Below are 26,616 nucleotides of genomic sequence, written 5' to 3' on the forward strand. Positions count from 1 at the left end.
GCTGGTATTTTTCTAAATATTCAGTTTTAATTTATAGACATTCTTAGAGGCTTTTTTTTGTCTTAACAAAATCCATTGCTTTTGTGATCAATATACAAAACATCCATTTTGTCTTAACAAAATCCATTGCTTTTGTGATCAATATACAAAACATCCATTTTGTCTTAACAAATCCATTGCTTTTGTGATCAATATACAAAAACACACAGCAGGATTTTATTTTCTTTATACTTTTTTAGTTAGCTTGGACTGTGAGGATTAGGTCTATTGTAGAATTTCATTGACAAAAGTCTGCCTGTTCCTTCAAATATTTTGTCAGAATATCTTTAGTAAACATGTAGATCATTCTCATAAAGATTTTATAAGGATAAGAAACTAGGCCTACGGGTTGGTAGTTATTGATAAATACGGCATAGTTCCTCATGACCCTTTGGCGCAAGAACCTGAAGAATTCTGGGTCCAAGTTTGTTTCTAGTTCTTTGCTACTACAGATGTACTGCTATGAAAATTCACAACTCTAATAGTGCATTAGATTGCCCATTTTTCTCCAGTGCCTCCAGCATTTACTGCTAGGTACCTAGGCAACACAGTGGACAGAGTGCCTGATCAGGAGTCAGAAAGATCCAAGTTCAGATTTGGCCTCAGACTCTAACTAGCTGTGTGACCCTGCGTGCAAGATACTTAACCGATTTTTGCCTTAGTTTCCTTCTCCGTAAAATGGGAAAATAATACCACTATTTCCCAGGGTTGCCGTGGAGGAACAAGTGAGATAATAATTGTAAAGTACTGAACATAGTGCCCGGCACACAGGGAGCGCTATCTAAATTTTAGCTTTTATTATTATTAGTTATTACTAGCTTTGTGATCCTGAGTGAGTCAGCTAACCTCTGTTTGCCTCAGTTTCCATATCTTCAAAATGGGAATAACAACAACACCTGTTTTCCGGAGATGTTGTGAAGATCAAATGAGATAATAATCGTGAAGTGCTTAGGACACTGTATAAACGTCAGCTGTTGCTATTCCCCTCTTTTGTCATCTTTGTCAAATTGATGGCTGTGAGATAAGAACCTCAGAATTCTTTTGATTTGAAGTCAACAAGTACTCGTTAAATGCTTACTGTGTGCCAGAAACCGTACTAGATGCAGGAAATAGTAGTACCAGTTCCTGTCCCCTAGGGGATTTTAAAGTTTACAACATGTAAAAAGGAGCTGAAAATTGGAGGGTTGGGAGGAGAGAGAGTATTCATGCATGGGGGCATGATGTTGAGGTACAGAGAGTCAAAGATACAGCCAGAAGAGGAGTGAAAGATGACTGGTGTGAGCCCTTCATCAAAATGAAGGTTCCTGGGAAGAACTCACCAGTGGGAGTAGGACACTATGGAGTGAAGCGGTCTTTCAGGTTGAGAAGGTAACTGGAACATGGTGGTAAAGTCCAGAGGGTCCAGAGTAAAGCCAGGAGTGAAGAATGGCTGGCCTGTGGTATTTCTCAACATGGGCCTTCCAAGAGGAACTCACGTGTGGGAGGACACAGTTATGGTAGTGGAGGAATCTTTCAGAGTGAGAAGGCAGAAATGGAACTGGAAGAGAGGAGGGAAGATTTCCTCTTCTTAGAGATTTGGAACATTCATATTGATAATAGTTTGCAGTTTTTCTTTCTAAAGACTGTTCATATCTTTTGACCATTAGGGAATGCCTCTTGGTCTTATATATTCCTATTAATTGCTGGTATATTTTGGTTATCAGACTGTTCTTGGGGATTCTTGATGAAAAGATTTCCTCTCTATTTTTTGACTTTTCTTCATATCCTAGCCCTGAAATATTTTGTAAAAGTGATCCCCAGGGCTTTTAAGAATTAATTGCCCTTGTGGATTTGTTCATTTTCAACTTCCTTGTAAAGCACAGCAGGGATGAAGGCGTTAACGTCTAATTGTGGTGGTTCAGTTTTCATGGATGATGAAAGTAGATCGTCAAAAGATAGTGATAGGCTGTTGGACCGGGAACTTCCGGCAGAAGGCGGGCCTTTACGGTTTGCGCAGGCGCTCCCACTTAGCTGGGCTTCCAAGATGTCCAAGTACGTCCCCAGTCGCCTGGCTACCTTGCCCCCGACCCTCGATCCCGCCCAGTAGGACTCCTCGCCTGAGGTCCGGCGGGCTCAGATCGAGCGGCAGGCCATCCGCTCCCGCCTCAAGCGCCAGTACCTTCTGCAGTACCACAACCCTCACCGCCAGGGGATCATCGAAGATCCTGCTTTGCTTCGTTGGACCTATGCAAGAACAGCAAATATCTACCCCAATTTCAGACCCCCTCCCAAGACCTCATTCTTAGGCGCTCTGTTTGGAATTGGCCCCCTTGTCTTCTGATATTATGTTTTTAAAACTGATAGGGACAAGAGAGAAGAACTTAGTGAAGAAGGAAAATTGGAAAGACCACTGAACATCATTTATTAAGTCTATGAAAATGTGAAAAACATAAGATTGCTATGTATTTAAATCACTGTATTGCATATCCTGTCAAATGATGGATTCTTGATTAAATAAATTTTATGATGCTCGTTAAGCAAAAAAAAAAAAAAAGATAGCGATAGCTGCTTCCTTTTCAGTCTTTTTGTTGTCCTTCTGCTGGTTTTATCATTTAATGCTTTTGGGATGATGCGGTTCATTTGGCTATTATGTAGACTTGGTTTTGCATCCTTGATACACACAAACATGTATAGGTGCAAAAACAGGTCTATATTTGTGTGCATATATACATAAAAATATATAAATATATGAAATGTATGTATGTTAGATATAGACATAAAAATGCAAATTACATATGCATGTACGAAGTGCATACACACACACAAAATGAGTACTGGTACTGTCTGTCTGTGTTATCCATTGACAAGGGCAGACAGCTGCTTGTTGGCAAATTCTGGGCTTTTATGGCCTTCTTGTTATACTGGTTAAACTTTGCAGAAAGTGATAATAATGTCACTTTTTCCTTTTTCCATTCTTATTTTTCTTCATGAACAGCTTGTTTGAACAGGTAAACTTAAAAGTTGTTGCACATTCCCTATGTCTTCTTATGTTTATACTTTCAACCTTTGCTATAACGTATAACTAGTTAGTGGTTTGACTGTGTACTCTCTTAATAGCTGATCTGATATGGCTCGCACCTCAGTTACCAGTTGCTTCCTGTCTGTTAAAATGCAGTTAATTTCGTTTTTGCTGATATTTTTTTCAACTCTTACCTTGCCCAGCCCCTTCTGATTCTCCTCTAGAAGAAAATATTTATAATATATAGTTGTGAGGTTTCTGAGTAGTCTGCCTCTTTCACTTCTAAAATCTGGGCCATACCACTTTTTGCTGCCTTTCCCTTTCTGTCTTTCCATTGAAGTCACCAGTATCAGAGTATATGCAAAATCTTGTCAAGTTTTCCATAGAATTCATTTACCTTTTCATCTTTTGGAATGGATGTTGTTAGTTCATAAAGTGCAGTTATCTTTATGGTGGTATTCTTGCTTGTGCTAGTTGAGCACTGTCAGACAAGATGGCCCAGTACCCTATGAAATGATACTCATGATGAAACTGACTTTAGCTCTTTTGTTTGACTCTCCAAGGAGAACTCTTTTATTTTGCTGTAGTTTCCTTTTTTTGTTATGGTTTCATTTATAGGAGAGTATCAATATCGATGTGATTAGTTTTTCCAATAGTTCGTTAACTCTGTTCATTGGACAAAGATATCACATGTATACTACTCAATTATTTAAATAATATTTCTAGATAGCTCCCAAACAGTGATTGTTAGGATCCCTATGCCCCCTTTTTCTACCTCTCTACAAATATAGTTGAGAAGAATTGAGAGTTTTTTTCTTTGTTTTTTAGTTTGTTCATGTCCAAAGAATTCCTCACCTGGTTGCCAACCTTCTGGTAGCCTTTCCATTTATAGTTATAGGTACATGATTGTTTACATGCTGTTTCCCCATTAGAATGTGAGTTTCTTGAAGGTAGGGACTGTTTTTACCTTTCTTTGTAGCCCCAGTGCTTAGCCCAGTACCTGGTATGTGGTAGGTACATTCACTGTCAGCCATTTGTTGGGGGTATACTTGAAACTTTTGTGGGAAAATGTGGTAGACTTTGACAGGACTTGCATTCTTCTGGCATAGCTTTTGAGAAACTGGGGCTGCTTCTACCCTACAATGAGGTATAGGGCTTTGTGGAGGCAGACTTTAGTATGGCATAAAAAGATTTGTGAGTAACATTCTTTCAGGATACACTTCTGAATGCTTTGAGAGTTCATATAGGCAAAGATAAGCTTTTTGGCTTAGAGATTTACTTGGAAGGGGAAGAAAGTATAGGAAAAATATAAATATGTGTACAATTAAAAGAAACCGTAAGTAACAACTGTGAAATAAATGTATCCAAACAGCTACTGCTGTATAAGAGCGGCAAAATAATTACCAAAGAAGGGAAAAATCAAGGACAGATGCATGGTATTTTTTGGAGTTACTAAGTAAGTCAGGGTTAGATTGGCAGCTCTTAGGATAGCCATTTATTAATTGGGTGAGAGAGAGTCTGTGACTTAGTGCTCAAATAAGAGGTCAAGGGGGAAAACAGGCCAGCCCAGCTGAAATAGCTAAGCAGATAGATCTAGCTTAGCAGCTTACAGAAAAGAGCTCTGGTGCCCTAGAATGGATTTTTGAAGATGACCACTCTCTGGGACCATGTGTAAACCAAAATGTTTGACTTGGATTTTATCTTTAATGACTTTAACTGAATTGAGTTAGAACATTTCTTTTAAAGTGTAGTTGCTTGTTTTTAAAAGTAGCCTTGAAAACACTGCATGAATGAATAACCAAAGAATATTTGTGAAGTGTAGTGGAAATAAAAATAGATTTAGAATGAGAAGAACTTGGTTGAAAATATTGGCTTTTCCAGTTACTACCTGTATGAACTTGAGTAATTTACTTTCAGAAACTCAATTTATTCATCATTAAATTAGGTTAGAATATTTTAAGGTCCCCTTCTGGCTGTAAATCTGATGGTCTAATCAATAATGTGTGCGTGTGTGTGCGTGTGCGTGTGCGTGTGTGTGTGTGTGTATCTAAAGTGCCTGTGTTCCAGGCATTATGCTAAATGCTGGTGATAGAAATACAAAAAAGAAAGAATAGCCCCTGCCCTCAATAAGCTTACACTCTAATGGGGAAAGATAGCACATAAAAGGAAAGTGATAAACCAAAAAATTAATTGATTTCATAATTTGTTTAGGCTCGTGGATTTTTTTTGTTTAGAATGAGATGAGGTTAACTGAGTTTGGGAGAGGTGAAAATGCCTTACTTGTTCAGGGTCATAGGTTAAAAGAGTCAGAGCCAGAATCTTGATCTCTCTTCCACTGACTCTAAATTTCCTGATATCCACAGTATAGAAGAGTAAAGACTAATAAGAAAAAAAAATTACTGCTTAGAGAAAATTTTTAATATTGTTTTTCAGGTTCATGGTTTTTTAAAAAAATGTTTTTATTTTGGACCAGACCTGTGATTTTACTGATGTAGGGCAGTAATATCAAAAGAAATAAGGTCACTAAATCGTTAATTAAGGATCCCTGTGGGTCTCATATTTACTTAGAAAACCACATGTGTATATATTTCTTTTTTTTAATACATCAACAAAATAAGCTCAGAAAGGAACTACATTTTAGTCTGGTTTGGGCTCCACTTGGGAGTTGTATGGGATTGCTTGTTTGACACTTGTGGGAAACTCCCAATAAAGGAATTACCCTGATTAATGCAGATAATGCACCTGCTCTCGACTTAGTCTTGGGGAGATGCCAGGGTTACACAACCATTACCTTTTAGAACCAGGACTTTTGAAACCTAGGTTTTCTTGACTCCAAGGCCAACTCAATGCACTGTGCCCTGCCTGTTTCTGTTTTAAAATTTCTGTATCAAGAAATTAATTGAAAATAGGTATAGTTTAACTATAATAAAAATAGATGCTAAGAAAGTTACATGAAGTTCTGGGACCTGCCAATTACTTCTAACCTATTTTGGGCTTTAGTCCCCACAAGTAGTGGACTGAAGTTACACATAAGTTTGTTTGTTTTAATGGGTGTTATTTAAAAAGAGAGGAATTTATTTTCTGGAAATATGTCTTTCAGAAGAAAAACTCATATAAAAATTTAGTTTAAAATGACTTTGAAGAAACCTTTATCTCCAAGAGTTTCAAAAGGAAGCTCAAGTTTCCAAGATTGCTTATGCTCCTTTATCCCATCACTCCTGTTTGAGAAGGGATGGAGGTGAAAAACAAAACAAAATTGAAAGTGATAGTTTTTCTTTAAGAAAAAGTTTGGAAACAAAGTCTGTACTGGTTACTTCAGTTCCATTTTTAGTAATATTATTTAATCCACAAGGTGCTGAACTTGGCACAGTAGCAAAAAAAGCATGACTTCTGATCTTGTGGGACTAATAAAGTTTCAAAAGTTTTAAAAGGAATTTGTAAGATAGTTTATGTCAAATCTGTGGAAACTTTTTCCCTTCCTTACTTGGTCTCTTCAGGGAAACTTGGAATTTGCTTCAGTTGTTTTGCATGTGGTTTGCCCAATTTTATTGTGCAGTTCTTGATAGATTTTTATCTCTTATGCTTCTGGTACGCTTTGATAATTAGGAAGTAGACCCAATTGTTTATAAAAACAGTAGATATTTTACAGGGAGTGTGTTTCCCATGATTTGCTAGTTCCCATTGTTTATCACAGAAAGGAAACCTGTGATTTCTTGTTATAGCAGAACAGATAAAGTGGTTCTATAAGCATGAGGGGCTTTTTTTTAAATGGCTAGTTTTTCACACTGGGATTAAAAGAAATTCTTCTTAGGTAAACAAGAAGTGTATAGAAGATGTAGACTCCTATTATGTGTTGGAACTTGACTTAATAATGGTAAAGTATTCTCTAATATCAAAACTTTGATTCTTCTAAATATATCTATGTTTTCCTTAACTTAAATGAAAAAAAAAAGTATAGGCTTAGGAAATTTTAAATTTATTATTTTCAGATGTTTCCTTTGAAACTGATTTTTTAAAAATGGATTTACAGAGGAAGAAAGTATGATAAAGATAAAACAATAGGTAGCAAAGCATCCACTGTGTGTGTCAAGATCAGAAGAGATAATTCCATATTTCTGAGGTGGTTCATAAATTTAGTAACCATATATTTATGGGAGAAGAGTCAGCATGATAGTGAATAGATACAAACTGGCCCTTGAATTTAGGAAGACATGGGAAATGTATTCTGGTTTTCAGAGATTACATTTTTGGAATCCGTAGGATTCCTTTCCATTTGCTCTTGGGTTTCTGGCTGACTTTTTGCCCAGTTCTTGGGTGGAAGAAGTGATTAACTGTAGTTTCACCTTGAGTTTCTTGGTCATTATTCAGTCTGGTATGAACTTCCAAGATTTTGCTGGAGTAGGTATGTGGGAATTAGGTGGGATATAGTTTAATTAGTGTTAATTTTGAACTTAATTTTGGACTTAAATTTGATGCTATATTTACCTCACAAAAGTTACTAGATAATGTAGCTTTGTTTTATATTTATGAATAATCTATGTAACTTAGGATAGTTTAAAAGAATTCTGCTTTGAAGGTATCTGGGCCACGTTGTTATTTTGTTCATAAGGTATTGGTCCTATCACTTTCTGACAAATAGGGTGAAGAAATGGAAGCAGTGTCAGATTTTATATTTTGGGGCTCAAAGATCACTGCAGATGGTGACTACAGCCATGGAATTAAAAGACACTTGCTCCTTGGAAGGAAAGCCGTGGCAAATCTGGATAGCATACTAAAAAGCAGAGGCATCACCTTGCCAACAAAGGTCTGTATGGTCAAAGCTATGGTTTTTCCAGTAGCAGTGAATGACTATCAGAGTTGGACTATAAGGAAAGCTGAGCACCACAGAATTAACATTTTTGAATTGTGGTGCTGGAGAAGACTTTTAGAATACCTTGGACAGCAAGGAGATCAAATCAGTCAATACTTAAAGAAATTAATTCAGGCTATTCATTGGGAGGACAAAGACTGAAGCTGAAGTTTAAATACTTTAGCCACATATTGAAAAGACAGGACTTATTGGAAAAGACCTTGATGTTGGGAAAAAGTGAAGGCAAAAGGAGAAGGCGATGGCAGAAGATGAGATGGATAGATAATGTCATGGAAACAAAAAAAAAAAACATGGAAACAAAAAAAAAACCATGAACTTGGACAGACTTTGGGAGATAGTGGATGATAGAAGGGCCTGGTGTGCTATGGTCCATGGAACCACAGAGTCTGACATTGAGCAACTAAACATTTCTTTTACTTGTCATTTCTTTGTATGAGATCCATGTACTTAACATTATTATTTTTGTGTTGTGTCCATTTTGACTTTATATTTTTGTAGGTGAGTGTCTGTTTTTTTACTCAGATATTCAAATGGATCTATGATTCCTTTGATTTGAAGGATGCCCTCCAGCTGGAATGATGACAAACATTTTCTGAGTCTTGATGGGGCTTTGTTGCCTTGGTTGTTTTGAGGGGAGATAGGTGAAGTGACTTGACTGAGTTTGCATTCTGTGTCCTTCTGACCTTATCCTTATATAGTTTTCTTGACTAATTTTTGTTTGTTTCTATTCTTGCTTATTGCCTCATTATTCTTGGGGTTGGTTGATTAGGAATTTGATTGCTGTATTTTGATTGGTGAGAAGGTTTCTGGAGGAAACTTTCTTACCCCTTAGCTTTCTTTCTTACCACTTAGCCTCCTTTCTCATCTCCAGAGTGGCTGAAGCTCCATAAATAATACCTTGATGCATGTAACGCTGAAGTAGGAAGATGCTCACAGATAAGCTTTCTGAGAAAAGTTCAGTGGTGTGGTCTATGGTGAGAAGAAGGGTCGAGGAACCACCATTGGATAGCTTCCTAATTTTGTCTAATTATCTTTTCCAGTCTACTGCTAAGGTAGAATTGCTTCTCCCTGTTGAAAGTACAGGTGTTGTAAAACATGCCCTAAAGCACTGGTTGACCTGCTGTAGGTATAAATCATTGTCTAATCACTATCTTTTTCTTTCCTCACATCTTGTTTAATTAACACTTACTTTACATGTTTCTTAAACACTTAATATGCTTCATTCTATATCTCCATAAAGGCAAGAATCATGTCTTATTTTAATCTTGTGTATATTCTGTGTCTGGCACAGTGGTCTGCCTACTAAGTGATTAATAAATGTTGATGTTAGTACTTAATGAAAGGATTTGAGGATACTTTTAGTGCTCATTGAAAAGCAATATATTTTCATGTGCAGTAAAATTTATTGAACCATATGTATTTTCAGATGTGTGACTTTGGCATTTCAAACTAAGATATAGCAGTAGAAGGAGGTAAAAGCAATCATATCACTGAACTGCATAATAACTTTTTTGCCTTTTTTTTTTTTTCAATTTCTAAGTAGTTTACTCCCTTAACGGTTTTGTAGCACTAATCTATCTAGTTTGATGATGCTTGCTGGCTTCTACTTTGAGACATGTTAACTAACAGCTGAGGTCTAAGCAGAATATTAGATTGACCATTCTTTCATATTTAATAAGTGTCAAACGTAGCCATCACTGTTGAGTGAGGCCCAAACTAGATTAAAATGTAATTAGGAAATATTTAGCAAAATAAATAAAAATATAATAGAACATAAATAATATTAATATGTGGTTTTCTAAGTCAGCACACCACTTGAAGGGAACTTTTGGTGGGCCTGTTTCTAGTTGAATTTGACATGACTGTTTTAGGCTTCCATAAAGTAAAATCTTTGACTAGGAAAATGTTATTGATCAAACACTTTCAAAGGTGTCACAAGCACTTGAGCGTAAAGATGTACAAAGCCATTTAAGTGTCTGTAATCTGTTTCTAAATTCCCTGAAACATAATTTCTGGCTTATATGAGAATAGCAAAGGTACCACTGTGTGATATAGTAAAAAGACGTGGTTGGGACTTAAGAGTGAAGAGACCTAGGTTCAAAACCTGATGCTGACATTTGTTCATTGTGTTACCATGAGTATCACTTAGCCTCTTTGAGGCCCAAGTTTCCTCCTTTAGTGGGGATGATACTTATACTGCTTATCTCACAGGACTGTTGTAAAGTCCTTTGTAAACTGTGAAGTACTATTGATATGTGAGGTATTGTTATTGCTAGTCAATTGTAGCTCTCACCGTGAGTTCTCAAAGAATATTTTTATCATCTTGCTCACAATATTATTTCATTGATTATGGCCATGGATCAGTGTCCAGATGAAATGATTATTCCAGAAAAGAATTTTGAGAAAGTGCTTCCATCATGCACGCATTATTTTGAACTTTTACTCTTGTTTTAACATCAAAGATGCAGTGTTTAATAGTATTTGCGTGGAGTTCTATTCAAAATCAAATAATAAATATAATTTGGAGAATATTATCTATTGTGATATCTAATGAGGAAGAGTCTGTAGGCTTTGAAAGAAGCCATACTCCAAACACCCTGGCACAAATTCTTTTTTTTTTTTATTTTAATTAATTTATTTTTAGTTTATAACATTCAATTACACAAGCTTTTAAGTTCCAAATTTTCTCCTCCTTCTCCTTCCCCAAGATGGCATGCAATCTGATATAGGCTCTACATATACATTCATGTGAGTTAAATATATTTTCATATTAGTCATTTTGCAAAGAAGAATTGTAACCAATGGAATGAACAATGAGAAAGAAGAAACAAAGCAAAACAACAAAAAGAGAGAGCAAATAATATGCTCCGATCTGCATTCAGACCATAATTCTTTCTCTGGATGTGGATAGCATTTTCCATCATGAGCTTTTGGAGTTGTCTTAGAGCCTTGCTTTGCTGAGAAGAGCCAAGTCTTTCAAAGTTAGTCATCCACACAATGTGGCTGTTACTGTGTACAATGTTCTACTGGTTCTGCTCTCCTCACTCAGCATCAGTTCATATAAGTCTTTCCAGGTTTTTCTGAAGTCCACCTGACACAAATTCTTGACATAGTGAAAGATAGTTTACATTCAAAACAAATACATACAAATGGAACGGGTGGGTTTAGGGTGGATGTGTTTGTGGCCCATTGTGTGATAGATGGAGAATTCAGAGATAATGTTTCCTGAGTGATGTTAATTAGTGGGAGTGCATTGATATGCAATGCTAAGGAAGAAAATTATTATCTGAGAGGTAAAAGACCCCAACACCTCAGTTTTTACTTTTTACTTTTTTTACTTTTTACTTCTGCTATAATTTAGCAGAAAGACAGTCAAGTCCACAACCTACCAAGTTATGCAGGTAACATATATTCTACTTCACCTTAATGGAGTGAGGCTGAAGAACACAAAGCAAGTTGACCTCAAGGACTTCTGGAAAGCAAGTTTCAGTATCCATATTGAGATATCCAGTCAAACCTGTGTCCTATATTTTCAGTGACTGTAACTTGAACAGCTATATTTTCCTCATGACGTGGTAGATAGATTGCTACACCTAGCATAAGGAAAACCTTAATGAACATCCCACATCTGATACCAGCTATGTTACCATGGGCACAGCCATTTAACCTTTCTGAGCTTCAGTGTCCTCATCTGTAAAATGGAAATAACATATCATGTATTACTTTCCTCACAGAGTTGTCATGAGGCTTAAAAAAAGAGATAAACAATGTAAGGGATTTCACAACATTTAAAATATTAATGTCTCTTCATTATTATTTCACAATAATTGATCTTTATGATGACCCTAAGCCAACAAGAAATGGTTAAATATCACGTTTTAGAAACATTTCCATCAAAAGCATCTTACATGTTCTGTAATTTAATGGGTTATGGGTTAAATCATAGCTTTCATTAGACAGGCAGTCAGCTTGTAGTAGATAGGGTAAAAACAGAAGCAAGAGTTAGAAAATTTGCCACTTATTAGCCATGGCACTTACTGCTTTGAGCCTCATTTTCCTTGTATCTAAAAGTGGAGGTAAAAATACCAGTTTTGCCTACTTCATGGGATTGTTAATAATCTTTAAAGTAGTATGTGGTGTTTTTGTTGTTTTAATCAGTATTTGGAAAATTTCATTATTACCTGAGTGTCCTGGAAAACAAGAATTTTACTATAATAAATTTTTTTGATTAAATTCTTCATTATAAAAATGAAAATGAATGCTGATCTCTTAATCTGTGTGAGAATTGTTTATCCCACATAAAAAACCACATGAGTCATTAATCACCATTGTCAATGATTTACTGCTATATCATTTGGTAATTGTTGCTTCTGAGAAATCAGCCTATTTATTTCATACTTTTCTTTTTTCTTCCTGTTCCAGAATATTCCATATTCTTCTGAATATAAGGTGAAGCTGTGCTGTTGACAGCTTTATGTCACCGTGCCTACTTGTATGCCCGCAAATTATGTTAGAGATTGAAAACAAACTTCTAGATGGATCCTCTCCAACTCTGGTGTTTTTTCAACATATATTGTGCCTCAACTACCATTTCTAAGTGGTAAGATTGTGTTTTTTTTTTTAAAGGCTTTAATTTTTCTCTGCACTTGTCATCTATGTGTAATTTTTTTAATGCCTTTTTCTTTTTTGCCAATTACTGCCAGTGTTGAATGTTCAGATTCACCTGAACATTAGCTAAAAAGCCCTTATGGAAGGTCTTGGAAGCTTATAAACATTCTTTATACTTTGCATCTTAAGTATTATTAGCAGCATCCATAGAAAAAGTACCCAAAACTCCAGCACCTAGCTCATATTCAGCATCCTTGCTCCAATCTAATTTTTAAGGATGTATTTTCTTCAGTGATCTTTTGGACCTCCTTTTCCATTTGGCTAATTCTGCCTTTCAAGGCATTCTTCTCCACATTGGCTTTTTGGAGCTCTTTTGCCATTTGAGTTAGTCTGTTTTTTAAGGTGTTATTTTCTTCAGTATTTTTAGGGGTCTCCTTTAGCCAGTCATTGACTTGTTTTTCATGGTTTTCTTGCATCACTCTCATTTCTCTTCCCAATTTTTCCTCTACTTCTCTAACTTGCTTTTCCAAATCCTTTTTGAGCTCTTCCATGGCCTGAGACCAGTTCGTGTTTTTCTTGGAGGCTTTTGATGTAGGCTCTCTGACTTTGTTGACTTCTTCTGGCTGTATCTTTTGGTCTTCTTTGTCACCAAAGATAGATTCCAAAGTCTGAGTCTGAATCTGAGAGCGTTTTTGCTGCCTGGCCATGTTCCCAGACATCTGCTTGACCCTTGAGTTTTTTGTTGGGGTATGACTGCTTGTAGAGTATAGAGTACTTTGTCTGAAGTTCAAGGGGCTGCGATGTTGTTTTCAGAGCTATTTCTAAACAGCAAGCTCTGCCACACCAGCACTCCTCCTCCCCCAAGAACCACCAACCCGGACTGTGACTCAGATCTTAAGCAGGCTCTGTACTCCAGCTCTGATCTGCCCGGGTCAGGAAGGAACTGCAACTGTAGTTCTGTAGCTGCACCACCTCTGCTGCCCCCAGGGTGGTGGCCAAACCGCAAACTCCTTTCACTCTGTCACCACAGTTTTTTCCCACTAACCTTCTCTGTTGTCTTTGGTGTTTGTGGGTTGAGACGTCTGCTAACTGCCACAGCTCACTGATTCAGGGTGCTAGGGCCTGTTCCGCTGGGCTCCTGGGTCTGGTTGGTCTGGGCATGGCTCACACTGGGCTCTGCTCCCCTCCGCTCCCGTCTCCATGTGATAGACCTTACACAGCGACCATCCAGGCTGTCCTGGGCTGGAGCCCTGCTTCCCTCTGCTATTCCGTGCGTTCTGCAGTTCTAGAATTTGTTCAGAGCCATTTTTTATAGGTGTTTGGAGGGTCCTAGGGGAGAGCCCTAGGCAAGTCCCTGCTTTCCAGCCACCATCTTGGCTCCGTCCCCCTTCAGCATCCTTTATGATGAGACTGAGCAAATATTATTTTTTCCTTCTTTTTAGCATTTATAAACCTTACTCTGTTATTTGTGTGTTTGAGACCTAGGCTCGTAGTCTCATAGGATTTAGATCTTAAAAACACTATAGAGATCATCTAATCCATCCCATTTGTTGTATTTTATTTTTAGTGATTTTGAATTCAGCAAACACCAAAAGAGCATTTCTATATACAAATTGGAGTAGATAGTAAGGATTGTAATTGTAATTAAGTACAAAGGCAGTGTAGCTTAGTTGACAGAGACTGTCCTTGAAGCCAAGAAGAGCTGATCAGTAATTACCTGTATGTTCCCTTTGTGCTTAAAACAAAGGAAAAAACCCCAAAATATACATAGTAATGAAATACACCCACATATTACATATTTGAAAATTTCACTCTGCCCTGTGAGATTATTACCTCTGTCAGGAGGTGGAGAGTAGTGCTTTCTCATAAACTTTTAAAATTTTTCTTTACAAGATTGTTGTTAGTTCTACTTAGTCTGCTTACTGCCCTACACAACTATATTGGACTTTTTGCACACACCACCCAGCTATAGAACACATTGGTCAATATTGCATTAGATGCAGATTTCAAATCTAAAAAAAAAAAAAGTTAGTCTGGCTTCCTTCAAGGCTTAGCTTAAGTCCTACCTTCTCCAGGAAGCCATTCCTGGTCCCTCCAACTTCCCTTTCTGACTACCTGGTTATTGCTGTATTGGTTCCTGCATTGGAATGTCTACTCCTTGAGCTCAGGGACTGTTTTTTGCCTTTATTTGTATACCCAGGGCTTACCTGGAACATTTTGTTGTTGTTGTTGTTCAGTTGTTTCAGTTGTCTCTTTGTGACCCCATGGACCTTTGGGGGTTTTTTTGGGCAAAGATACTGTAGCAGTTTGCCATTTCCTTGTCTAGTGGCAAACAGGTTAAGTAACTTGCCCAAGGCCACACAGCTAGGGAGTATCTGAGGCTGGATTTGAACTCAGATCTTTCTGACTCAAAGCCCAGTGCTCTATCCACTGCATCACCAGCTGTTTCTCCTGGAACACTTTGTTCAGTCTTTCAGTGGTGTCTGATTCTTTGTGACCCCATTTGGGATTTTCTTGGCAAAGATGCCATTTCCTTTTCTGCTCATTTTTACAGATGAGGAACTGAAGTAAACAGGATTAAATGACTTTCCCAGAGTCACACAAGCTAGTATGTGCCTGAGGGTGGATCTGAACTCAGGAATATGGGTCTTCCTGACTCCAAGCCCTGAGCTCTCTCTACTGTGTCATCTAGCTGCCCTCTACTGGAACATAGTAAGCACTTAATAAATGCTTGTTGACTGATGGTTTCACTTTGCATCAGTTCACACAAGTCTTCCTAGGTTTCCCTGAAACCATTCCTTTCATCATTTCATCTCATTTCATCATTTTGAGGCATCACAATAGGATTTTTGTAGAAGGCTTTATGTTTATATATTTTAAAAATACTATACAGTTTCATTACTAATAAATTATATAAGCATATACTGTATTCTCTGTAGGTTTATGGAAGAAGCTTATGCAAAAATATGTAAAACGGCAGTCATCTCACAAATTCTTTTGTTTTCAAAAATACTTTTCATAAAAATGTGTTATTTATGTTAACATGTAATGCTTTTAAGTGAATTGTTAATAAATACTTTTCAAAATTTCATCAGTTTTAATTTCTAATATGGTAAATATCAACAGATATAACCCACATAAACAAAAGTCCTTGATTTTTAAGATTGTAAAGGGGCCCTGAGACCAAAAAGTTTAAGAATCACTGCTTTAACTATTTGGCTACAGTTTCAAATTGCTTTCCAGAATAGCTAGACCAATTTACTCTACCAACTGTACATTAATGTATCTCTTCCCATATATAGTGCCTTCAACAATGGTCATTTTTCCTTTTTTTTGGTCAGTTTTACCAATCTGATAGGTAAGGCAGAATCTCAGAATTGCTTTTATTTTCATAGATCCCTGTGTTTCATATCTGTAGATCTAAAATGAAATTTCTTCCTCTTTCCTCTTAATTTGTTCATGATGTTTATAAGCTTTCATGTCTTAAGTCATATATCTATTTGGAGTTAATCTTATATGTATAGTGTGATCTTCTAAGCATAATTTCTGCCATTACAGTTTTCCTAGGAGTTTTTGTTGGATAATGAGTCCTTACCCCAGTGGCTGGAGTTTTAGGGTTTATCAAATACTAACCTACTGTATTTGTTTGCTCCTCAATGTTGTTTACCTGATCTCTTCCACTGGTTGACCTCTTTTTTTTTTTTTTGGAGGGGGGAAGGCAGGGTAGTTGGGGTTAAGTGACTTGCCCAAGGTCACACAGCTAGTAATTGTGTTAAGTGTTTGAGGCTGGATTTAAACTCAGGTCCTCCTGACTCCAGGGCTGGTGCTGTACTCGCTGCTCCACCTAGTTGCCCCTGTTGATCTCTTTTTTAACCAGTAACAAATCATTTTGATGATTAGTGTGCTTTGTAGTATAGTTTGAGATCTAAAACTGTTGGTCCACTTTTTTTTTTCATTTTTCCCTTTAGTTTTTTTTTTAACCTTTATTCCTCCAGATGAATTTCATTATTATTTTTCTAGCTCTATAAAATAGTTCTTTGGTAGTTTGATTTGATTGACAACTGAATAAACAAATTAGTATAGGTGGCATTGTCATTTTATTATATGATCTCAACAATTAATATTCCTTCAATTATTTGTCTTTTTTATTTTTGTAGAGTGTTTTTAGGTACATTCATATAGCTCCTGTGTGTGTCTTAGTAGATAGACTCCCAGTGTTTTATACATTCTGTAGTTACTTGAAATTGAATTTTTCTTTTAGTCTTTTCCTTTTGGTATTGTTGGCATTATATCCTATAAATTTGCAGGTTTTTGTTCCAATAAATTTTTAATTACTTCTAAGGTTCTCTAAGTAAACTATTATATCATCTATGCAAATATATACTTTTGCTTCCTTTTTTGCCTATATTTATTCCTTGGAATTCTTTTTTCTTGTCTTATTGCTATAGCTCACATTTCTAGTACGATAGCAAATTTGTTGTTATCCAGTTGTTCAGTCATATCCAACTCTGCATGACCCTATGGACAAAGTCCATGGTATTTTCTTGGTGAAGATACTGGAGTGGTTTGCCATTTCTTTCTCCAGTGTGTCCCCATTTTACAGATGAGGAACTGAGGTAAGTAGGATCAAGTGAATCTTGTGACTTTCCCAGGATCACACAGCTAGTAAGTATCTGAAGCCAGATTTGAACTCAGATCTTCCTAGATCTGGTGCTCTATCCATTACACACCTAGCTACTCCTCTATAGCAAATAGTGTTAGAAAATATATTACTGTTTGCCACTATAGCAAGTAGTATTTTTGATAATGAATATCCTTGTTTTATTCTGGATCTTTTTGAAAAAGACTTTTGTTTACCCCTGCTAACTGTAATGCTGCCTCTTGGTTTTATGTAGATACTACTTAACATATTAAAGAAAGGTCCATTTATTCCTGTGCTTTTTTTAGTGTTCTTATCATAAATGGTTATTGTATTTTGTCAAAAGCCTATTTTGCATCAAATGATAAAATCATATGACTTTTGCTCTTCTTGTTATTAATATAGTCAGTTATATTGATAGTTTTCTTACTGTTACAATCCTCAATTCCAGCCTGATTACACTTTTTGGTATGTTGCTATAGCTTCTTTGCTAATATTTTATTTAAAGAGGTTTTTTTTATGTGTCACTATTCAGTAAGGTAATTGATCTATACATTTCTTTATTTTGACTCTCTTTGGTTTAGATACCAATACCATATTTTTGTCACAGAAGACATTTTCAAGTCATTAACAATTAGAGTTTCCTCTTTTGAATATATGTCTGCTCATAAATAAACATTTGTCCACTGTAAACTTTATATTTAGTAAATAATCAATAAACATTACACATTATACTGTGCTAGATGCCAGGGATAGATACAAAAAGAGGCAGAAGATAGTACCAGCTCTAGAAGAACTCACAATCTCTGGGGGAGATAACAAGTATATACACATACATATATACATTTATATGCAGGAAAAATGGGAAATAAGAGAGAAAAGGCATTAGGATCAAGGCAGGTTAGGAAAGGCTTCCAGTAAAAGATGGGATTTTGATTCACATTTAAAGGAAGCCGGGGAGGTCAGTAGTTAGAGCAGAGGAAGAAGAGCATTCCAAGCATGGTGGATAGTCAGAGCTGAGAGACTGAGTGTCTTATTCATGGAATAGTAAGGAGGTCAGTGTTAAAGAATATTTGGTGGGGAGTAAGATGTAAGAAGACTGGAAAGATAGGAGGTGGCTAGATTATGGAAGACTTCGAATGCCAAAAAGAGGACTTTGTATTTGATCCTGGAGGTGATAGGGAGCCACTAGATTTTACTGAATAGGAGAGTGACATTTTCAGACCTATGCTTTAGGATAATCACTGTGGTAGTTAAATGGAGGATGAATTGGAGTGGGGAGACTGGAAGACTTACCAGCAGGCTACTGCAGTAATCTAAGTGTGAAGTGATGAAGGCTTTTACCAAAGCATTGGCAGTGTCAGAAGAGAGAAAGGGAGGAGGAGGTGTATTTGACATGGGAGATGTTGCCTTGACAACAAGATGTTGCCTTGACAACAAATTTGATATGGACTGGGGTGATGAGATAGTGAGGAGTTGAAGATGACACCTAGGTTGGAAACCTGAAGGATGGGAAGATGTGTGGTCCTCAACAATAAAAGGGAAGTTGGGGGGAGTTTGGGAGGGTTTAGGGAGAAGGATAATGAGTTTGGATTTGGACATGTTAAGTTTAAGATGTCTATTGGACACCTAATTTGAGATATCTGAAAGACAGAGATGTGAGATTAAAGGTCAGCAGAGAGTTGGGGCAGAATAGGTATATTTGAGACTTGTCAGCATAGAGATGGTAAATTCATGGGAGCTGATGAGATCACCAAGTGAAAGAACATAGAGGGAGAAGAGAAGAGGTCCCAGAACCCTGTGGCACAACCTAAGGTTGGAGGGTTAGGTCAGGATAAGAATTCAACAAAGGAGACTGAGGAGCCATCTGATTGGTGGGAGGAGAACCAAGAGAGAGTGATGCCTTAGAAGCTGAGAAGAGTATATGAAAGAGAAGAGAGGGACCCACAGTGTCAAAGACTACGGAGAGGTCAAGGAGAATGAAGATTGAGAAAAAGCCATTGGATTTGACAATTAGGAAATCGATAATGACTTTGGAGAGAGCAAATGATAAGTTGGGAAGTTGAATTATAAGAGACTGAGAAAAGAATGAAAGGAGAGAAAGTGGAGCCACCTACTTCAGGTGGCCTTTTCAAGGAATTTAGCTGAAATGGGTAGAAAAGATATTGGGTGGTAGTTAGTGGGGATGGAAGGATCAAGTGAGAGTTTTTTGGTTTTTTTTTAGGGTGGGGGTGACATGGCCTGTTTGTAGGCAGTAGGGAAGGCGCAGTTAAACAAAGAGAGATTGAAAATAAGTGAGAGAGTGGAGATAACAGGGCAGTGTGTTGGAGGAGACATGATGGAATGGGATCACTTGAGCAGGCAAAGGCTATCTGATCATGTGAGACAGGGATGAAGGAGGAGATAATGGTAGAAGGTATTGTGTGGGATGAAAGACCCTCACCAGTTAAATTTATAATAAGGAGCCATCTCAGGGTGGGAACAGAAATAAATTTTATTCAATTCTTGAGAATAGGACATCCTCTGCTAGAACAGATCTAGCAAGGGAGGCAGGGTACAAGGGGCAAAGCATCGATAATTATCCTAAGGCAAGAGAATTCCTGCCCACCTCTGACCCTTCTCACCATTCGCTGGGAGGCAGGCTTGCAATCTGAGCATGAAAGCTAGACAAGGAACCGGGAAACTCCAATTCCCATTCGCTTAGTTAATGATTACAACTGAGGTGACATCTGTAAATCTAAAAAAGGAGAATAGGATAAGGGGAGGGGGAGACCCTCTCCGTACTTTTACAGTAAAGGAAAGCAGGTCACAGTGACCCTATTCTTACTGAGCAATTCTTTAAACCAGAACCAGAAGAAAGAATAAAAAGTTTCAGGGTAAACTTTCCCAGAGGCTGAGCCATCAGACTCTCACGGCCTCAGAATTTTCTTCACTTCCCTATTTCCCTATTTCTTGATTTTTAAACATTTCTTAATATATAGAGAGAGTGTTAGTGTAGGGGAGATGGCCTGGGACAGAATTGAGAGGTCAAGGGATTGGAAGTCATGGTACAGATGAAGAGCAGGGTTTTGTAAGGGAAGGCAGAGGGAGAGGTAAAAGGCCAGTAGATTGAGTTTGGATTAGGAGATTTCAGAATCCTGGAACATAGAAGTGGTACATTTGTGGGTGATGACAAGATCAAGGGTATGACCATCTTTGTGTATGGCTGAGGTGGGGCGGAAGAATAGCTCATGGGAAGCAAGATGAGGAATTGAGTGGTTAGGGTGTTTGAGAGAGAATGTGTGTGTGTGTGTGCACATGCATACATGCATATGTGTATATATGTGCCTGTATATGTGTGTATACATGTATGTATGTATATGAGTTGGGGAGGAGAGAAAAATTGTGAGCCATATATTGAACTCACTAAGGAACTTAATTGAGTGGTAGAGATGAATTGCATGCATCTCAAAGGAAACTGGTTACTGAGAAGGTAGGGAGAGAATCTGGGAGTGGCAGTGGACATCAAGGAATATTCTAACAACCTCATCTCTATCTAAGGGGAAAATGTGAAGGTGCAGCCAGCACTGGAAAGGGTGCCTAGGAAGGCTTGTGTCATCAAAGGGGTCAGTTTTGGTAATAGCTGGTAGATGGAAGGAATGAGAGAGGTACACGATTAGGATGAAGGGAAATTTCTTGCCTTTAGAACAGGTGTTCCAGAGGGCACAGTGGAAAGGGTGGATGGTATTTGGTTGGAACTTTGGAGTGAGAAGGTTGAGGGGAATAGGAATAAGGAATCAGATAAGGGAAAGGGAAGGGGGTTTGCATGATGACCTGTAGGTGTTTGGAATCACTGGGATGTGTAGGATGTGACCTGGTCTGAGAATGTTCATCATGAATGGAAAGGAGGCTGGAGGCAAGTGCAGTATGAGATGGAAGGCCCAGGGTCAGATGGAATGCCTTGTTTCTCTACAGCTCTTTCCTCTGAAGGCCAGAGATGAGATAGGAAAGGATGCTGAAGGAGATGGAAGTTGAACCTACACAGCAGAAGGAAGGCTGCTCCCTACTGATTTCCCTTTTCCTCTTCCCTTAAGGGACAGGCACAATTAGAGATGAAAGGCCTGAAATCAAAGGGAATGTTGCTTCTTTTTACATCAGAGGTATTCCACATCCCAGTCAGGAGATAAAACTGGTAGCAAGAGGTTGACATTGCCTTGTGTTGGTACAGATGGAAGTTGTCTGAGTTCTCAGCAAGAAGCGATAGACTCCTGGTGCAGGAGGAAGCCACTGTGGGGCAAATGGAAGATTCCTGTACCATGAGTCTTGCCACTTTCCTTCAGGGAGCATGCAAGCTGCACCCAGGTCAGAGGAAGGTCTGGCTCCTCTTTTTACTTGAGGCTTTATTTTTTAAATGTTTAATTACTTGATAGTGGAGAAATAGTCAATAAGCAAGCTTTAGCTTGTCTTAGAGTAGAGCCAGAGAGACTAGTTAGGAAGCCACTGTAATAGTCCAGGTGAAAGAGCTATGTGAGTAGAGAGAAGGGGTTGAATGCAAGAGATATTGTTGAAGTAAAAACTGCAAAAGTAATAGGTGATTGGGATCTATATGAGGGAAAGTTGAGGATAACTTCAAGACTGTGAACCTGGGAGTTTGGGTAGGCTCCATCACTGCTGGCAGGATGAGGTCGCAGTATCTCTAGGACATTATTCAGTTAGCATTTTTAAAGCTTAGCCTGCTATGTTCCATGCACTGTGCTAACTGCTGAGGATACAGGGACAGGCAAAAGATGTAGTTCCCAGGGTAATGGCGAAGAAAACATGCAAGCAACTATGTATAAAAGATATACACTGGATAAATTGGGAGAGTAGTCTCAGGGGGAAGGCATTCAGATTAAGGAGACCTGGGAAGATGGGACATTAGCCGATATTTGAAGGAAGCCAAGAGAGGTCAGGAGTCAGAAATGAAGAGGGAAGGCATTCTAGGCTTAGGGAAGAGGAAGTGAAAGTGAAAATACATAGAGTTAGGAAATAGTATATTTTGTGGGAAGATAGGCCAGTATCACTATGTCAGAGTATATCAAAGGAGGCACATAAGGAGTAAGAAGACTAGAAAGGTAGAAAAAATCCAGGTTATGAAGGGATTTAAAAGCCAGAGAAATTTATATTTGATCTTGCAGGCAATTGGGAACCAGTAGAGTTGATTGAATAGGGGGTTTGAAATGGTTGGGCCAGGGTTTAGGAAGATCAGTTTGACAAATGAGTGAAGGATGAACTGGAATAGGAAAGAAATTTGAGGCAGGAAGGCCAACCAGCAGGCTGTTGGGGTGGTCCTGGTGTGAGGTGATGAGGATCTACACCATGATTGTAGCAGTATTAGAGGAAAGAAAAGTATATGTATGGGGGTTTATTTGAGAGATGTTAACTAAGATAGAAATGACAGGACTTTGGCTGTGATTGGCTATGAAGGGGTGAGAGTGTGGGGAGCTAAAGATGCCACCTAAATTTGCAAGCCTGGGTGAATGGGAGGATGGTGGTATACTTGACAGTAAAAGAATTTAAGAAGGAGGAAGACTGCATTTATGTTAGAAAGTAAGTCCTTATGTATTTTATTTCATTAGCCTTTATCAGTACTTGTTGTACTGTAGCTTTAAAAAAACAAAACCAAAAACTTACCTTTACTATGTTTGCTTTTTGTGCAGTAAACTGGTAGCTTCTTATTTTTTCTAGTCTGTGCTATGCTTGCTTGCTACACATTTTTGTTTTGTTTTATGTTTAAATGCTGACTTGATGAAGCCTTTTGTTTTGAGGAGATAGGGGTTCTGACTTGTAGGAAACTTAGGGTACAAACTGATCTTAAGAGGCAGTAGGGTGCAAGTAGGGTGAGTGAAAGGGGAGGGAAGGGGAAGGGAATGGCTTCGGCTTTGTATTGAGCAAAACTGAACACCATTGGACCACAGCCAAAGATACTAGTAATAGAGAGTAAGAATCCTGGAGAGAGAGATGGGGGTAATAATATTAACCGTAGCTCGTATAATAAGGTAATAACAATAGCTCAGATGTATATGGTGCTGTGTTACTGAAATATAAGATAAGACTGAGGCAGTAAAGTCCAGTACTCTTCATGTCACGTCTGCCTCATAATCTAGACATTTTTGCATTAAAACAATAGGCCAAGTGTTATTGAAATAAATTCAAATTTAAATAGTAGTTTTGTCACTTTATTCACTGGATTTGTTGAGGGTACAGTCTCTGGAAAGGCCCTTGAATCTGGAATACAGTCTCTGGGAGCCCCCTTGAACTCTCCTTGAATCTTCCCACTAGATCTGGCCTTCCCCTAAGGCCATCAGCCTTACATTATCTTTAGGCCCAAATCTCTACCTAGCCTTGCCCTTTATTGTCCATCTACTTCCTACCCTTGATACTATCAATATCAATGCCCTCAGCTATTCCCACCCTTGTCCCAGTCTCTGGTTCCTGGAGTCTGACCTCATCCCAGTCCCATCAAGCTCCTCCTTAGACTCCTCAAGTCCCTCCCTAAATCCCTCCTCTAGTCACCCCAGACCACCCCTCAATCCCTCCCACAATCTTTGTGTATCTCCATCTTGCCTCCATGAAGGTGCTCAGATTCAATCTACACCGCTTGTGAAAACAGGCATCACAAAGAGTGGGATTTCTTAAGACAACCCATTATGTCAAACCCTTAATAAACTTTGTCTTTTTCCTTGGCTGAGAAGGCTTGGGTGGAATTCTTTTGGCAGGACCCAGCCTGTCGATACTTTGGGGTGTCGAGCACCCCTCAAACCCAAACCTCTTCAGATTTTTTGTTCTGAAAATGTTAATAGAAGAGAATTGAATTTGTTCTCTATATAATTATGTTGGTTTGTGTGTTTTGTTGAAACTGAATTTTACATTGTTTTATTTTGCTTTGGGATCCTGAAGAAGCACATTTGCTTTCCTTATTAAACATTACAAAATTATATATTAACTTTGGGCTATCATATTTTTGCATATTATATAGTTTATCATGCTTGAATTTTTTATTAAGTAAATCTTGTGCTAGGACTCGAGAGTGGGGAACCTGTGGCCATAAGGACACATGTGGTCCTCCAGGTCCTTAAATGTGGCCCTTTGTCTGAATCCAAACTTCACGGAATAAATCCCCTAAAAGATTTGTTTTGTATAACTTGGATTCAGTTAAAAGGCCAAACCCAAGGGCCTAGAAGGCCACATGTGGCCTGGGGGCTGCAGTTTCCCCAGCCCTGTAGGTCATTGGGATTATATGAGATAAAGGAATATATTATAGACACACCAAAAATTATCATATTCTTATTTATGACACTTTTCTCATATAATTCTATATACCTAAATTTACATACTATTTGAAATAATAAGAAGATAAAATATGTATGGTTACTGTGATTATTATATATAAGTGTTAAGTAAGTTGCTTAATTCTTTCAGGTCTCTGGTACCTGGTGTGTGTGTGTGTGTCTGTGTGTGTGTGTGTCTGTGTGTGTGTGTGTAACAGTCATTTAATTAGCAAACTGTTTTCCTACATTCCTAATTTACTCTCAGGAATGACAACCACTTAGAAGAAAAGAGCTCATTTTAAAATTTGTGTGCTGGCCTTTGTGTATGCAAGTCACTTTTTTAAAAAGAGTAAGTGGAATGTGAAGTACTAAGCCTTGTGGTATGTTCTATATAGTCATTCATAGTGATCAGGCTGATGTGGAATGTTGTTTTGTAGCTGTTGGCAATCAAAATTCATTATTTTCCATCTAGATGATGATAATGTGAATAAAAGCTGTTTTTAACCCAGCAGACTATGTCAATCAGTGTATTGCCCATGACAGTAAGTTCTTTCAAAAGTTTGAGTAGGAGTAGAAGTCAGGATAACTACTATTGGGCTATAGCCAGAGAGTTGTTGTGTGGCTGAAGCTTGTAGAGCCCAACACAGGAAAACTGTCAGACTCGGAAATAATGGTCTATAGGCTTTGCAGTGAAATCATCATCTTGATAAAACTTTTTGAGCATCCATTCAGGTGTCCAGGGTTATGATTGGAAGGATCAGAAGATAATTTACCTGGCAAGATTCGTCTATTTCTTAAACTTAGCTGGGCTTCTTGACTGCATCGTAAAGATAGATCAAGAGTTCTTAACCTTAGGGGCCATGAACTTGAAAAAAAAATTTTTTTTTATAACAGCATTTCAATATATTTGGTTTCCTTTGTAATCCTGTGCATTTTATGCAGTATGAGAAGAGATTCGTAGTCTTAACTACACTGCCAAATGGGTACATGACACAAAAATCTTTAAGAGCCCTTGTCCTAAAGTCTTCAGTTTAGGGCATTTTGGGATCTCTGTAACTATTAATAAATGAATACTTATATATCTCCTTTACTAGGAAACTCAATTTTGGGGCCCTACTTCTGCATATCAAACTTGGACTAGGTTTCAACCTAATAAACTGCAGTGGCTCCCTGTTACCTTGAGAATCAACTTTAAAATTCTCTGATTGACTTTTAAAGCCCTTCATAACCTGGCTTCCTCCTATCTTTCCAGTCTTAAACCTTATTCCCTTCCATATTTTCTGATCCTTGATACTGACCTCCTTGCTGTTCCTTGAACAAGACAGTCCAACTTCTGACTCCATGCATTTTCACTGGCTGCCCCCCATGCCTGGAATGCTCTGCCTTTTCACCCCTGTATCCTGGCTTCCCTGGCTTCCTTCAAGTCTCAGCTAATATCCCACTTTATTTAAGAAAGCTTTCCTGGTCCTTCTTAATGTTTTTTTCTTTCCCTCTGAAATTATCTCCAATTTATCCTGTACAGGTATATATCTTACTTGTATAGAGTTGTTTACATGTCCCTCTCATCAGGGGGCTGTCTTTTGCCTTTCTTTATATCTCCGGTGCTCAGACAGTGCCTGGCACATGGGAGACACTTAATAAATGCTTCTTGACTTCAGCCTAACAAATGGCAGGCGAAATGACAGTTTGCTACTGAGTACTGTGTGTTTAGGTAGTAGATTTTTTTTTTTAGACAATAGATATTAATAAGTAACCCCCACTTGGCACATTATGTTTTATTATTGCCAAACATTTAACTGATTTCTTATAGGTCTACTACTTCCTTACTTTTGCTCCTATACTTTTGCTATTTTTCTAGCTTACTAAGTACTTTTTTCAAATTTCCTTACTCATGTAAATCTTATTTATCCTTCCAGTCTCAACTAGTTTTCATTATTGTGCTCTGCCCAAAGGAGGGTAAATTTTGACCTGTGAAATCTCCTAAGATATCTTGGAGTTTTGAGGCTAGATTTCTTTCTTAAAGACCAGGCCTAAACCCCATTCGTTCTGGCTTTCATTGATTGGTCAAAGGTAGGTCCCAGCCCAGGCCCCACTTAGTGGTCATTGTTTGGACCTTAATTGGCTCAGAGTAAATGTAAATAGCAATTGTTTCTGTTTTGGCCATAACCCTGAG

At 37.9% G+C, this 26,616-nt stretch overlaps 1 protein-coding gene and 1 pseudogene across 1 annotated transcript in view; both read left to right on the top strand.

The window, feature by feature from the left end:
• FRYL (FRY like transcription coactivator) overlaps window positions 1-26,616 on the top strand; it is a 315,130-nt gene that overhangs the window by 20,485 nt on the left and 268,029 nt on the right. Inside the window, exon 2 of the mRNA XM_036763836.1 lies at window positions 12,330-12,507. The gene's annotated coding sequence lies outside the window, so the exon portion shown is untranslated. The remainder of the gene's footprint in view (window positions 1-12,329; window positions 12,508-26,616) is intronic.
• LOC118853654 lies at window positions 2,063-2,555 on the top strand (annotated as a pseudogene).

This window comes from Trichosurus vulpecula, chromosome 6 (assembly GCF_011100635.1).
Source record: "Trichosurus vulpecula isolate mTriVul1 chromosome 6, mTriVul1.pri, whole genome shotgun sequence".
NCBI classification, from domain to species: domain Eukaryota; kingdom Metazoa; phylum Chordata; class Mammalia; order Diprotodontia; family Phalangeridae; genus Trichosurus; species Trichosurus vulpecula.